This window comes from Agrilus planipennis, unplaced genomic scaffold, assembly GCF_000699045.2.
Source record: "Agrilus planipennis isolate EAB-ADULT unplaced genomic scaffold, Apla_2.0 scaffold291, whole genome shotgun sequence".
Taxonomy (NCBI): Eukaryota; Metazoa; Arthropoda; class Insecta; order Coleoptera; family Buprestidae; genus Agrilus; species Agrilus planipennis.
In genome coordinates, this window is record NW_020440480.1 from 50776 (window position 1) to 52771 (window position 1996).

The 1996-nt window shown below is 33.9% G+C and overlaps 1 protein-coding gene across 1 annotated transcript in view; it reads left to right on the forward strand.

The window, feature by feature from the left end:
* Positions 1-1996, forward strand: part of LOC108740266 (dynein regulatory complex subunit 4) — a 101859-nt gene that overhangs the window by 33433 nt on the left and 66430 nt on the right. The window lies entirely within an intron of this gene.

The following is a 1996-nucleotide window of genomic DNA, read 5'->3' on the forward strand; positions in this document are numbered from 1 at the left end:
CCCGACATTTTAAAAAATTCAACCTCCAAAACGGGGGGGAATCTAAGGTGGCGACATTACACAAAATTAAAACGTTGTAAGGGTGAATTGGGTGTTAAAAGGTTTTATGGAGAAACAATATTTATTTCTGCGAGCGAAGCCGAGGGGAAAAGCTAGTTTGTAATAAATGTTTAGTTGTTTTCAAAGGCTCTCTCTCCCTCTCTCTCTTTAAAAAGCAGACAAATTTGGCGAATTGCAAAAACGAATTAATATTAAAATAAATATGACTATTACGAACGACTTACATTAAATAAATAACTTAAATGAATGTAAATGATTATAAAATGTCTATCATATATGTACATATAATATTTTATCGGAGGTTTTTCCTATCTATTTGTTGAAAACAGCAAAAAATACGTGAAATGACCTGAAGGTGATCGACTTAACTTTTTGAAAACGAACATTTTATAAAACTTATTCGACTTTATTAAGCAGTTTAAAAGATATTAGCGAATAAAAACAGGAAAGGCTTTCCTGCATTGTAGCAAAGATCGGTGCAGCTAGTATAGCTGATGATACAATATTATGGAACCAGGTGACAATTTAAGATTTAAATAAAGGATATAAGAGCTCCCTGTGCCTACTTTCACTGTCCACGATGTTATTGTTTAATTACAATTATTAATAAAAATGTTAATGTAATTAAACAACTACAAAGAACGGTCGTGTTTAAATATTTATATTTGGTATTCATTCTGATAGCTGTATTCCAAATTATGAGTACTTGAGCTAGGTTTTTGGTTAGGTTATGGTGTGAAGATCGTCATATTTTCAAATCGCTTAATGTATAAAAATGTTCTAATGTATTTCGGTGGTTTTATATGATGAGGTATTATAAATAGGCCAGATAGATTGGTAGGATACCTTCCCAGGGGTGAGGGTTAAAAGGGGTGTAAGTAAACCTAGATTACATTACTGTTTACAAATAGCTAGCGATGTGGGATGCTATAGTTTTAGGGAAATGGAAAGTTTAGCTCAGGATAAGAAAAAGAGGACGTGCGTGTCCAATCAGTCTTAGGACTCACAACCCTGTGATGATCAAGATGATGATCAACATCATTAGGTCGTCGGTCCTAAAATTGGTTGGACACGCACCTCCACTCCTTCCTATCCTGAGCTAATCTTTAACTAGAGCATAGAAGTGACTTATTTTTATTGAAGGCGACTCGACTTATTTGACTTCCTAGATCAGGGATGGCGAACCTTCTTTGATGTCCGTGCCACAAAGTCATAAAAATTCTTTTTTAAATAGGTAACGTGCCACAATAAAANTATTGTGTAACAGAAAGAGATGCAGACAAGCATAATGTAAGCATGTTGCCAGCATCGGACTTTAAAGAAAGTTCAAGTTCAACTTAGTCGCGTGTTTAAAACGCAGCAAATGACTACATTCTCAAGTGGAAACATGAAAGAAAATACGTCCATTCTCACATTTATTTATTGTGGACTTGCCAATTTTGATTGCCCTAACTATAGGGCACTTTCTTAGACATGAAGGACTAGTTAGACATATATTATAAGCAAAAGAGGAATTAAGAGAACTAGAGGTGGACTGTTTACAAATGGTTTTAGATAAATGCAAACATTAGCTCAGAATAGGAAATAGTACTGTTCGTTTCAGGAAGTTAGAGATATGTCCCTTCCCTTTATTAGGATGCGCCGTAGCATAATTCCAAATTCAATCATATTTGTCTGCGGAGCTCATTTCTCCACCGATCATCGAGCGACAACCAGACAAAAGTGTACACTACGATTTGCAAAATTATTTAAACTGCCTCGTGAAAATTTAAGAATATGCTTTATTTAAAAGCATATTTAGCCAAAAATAATAACAAGTTAATTAAGTTAACGCTCTACACACCTGTAAAACTTTTGCTTTGTTTTCTATTGTTAATTTATATACATTTTTGTTTTAAGAAATTGCTAAACATTTTCGTCTAGTACTGTACAGTTC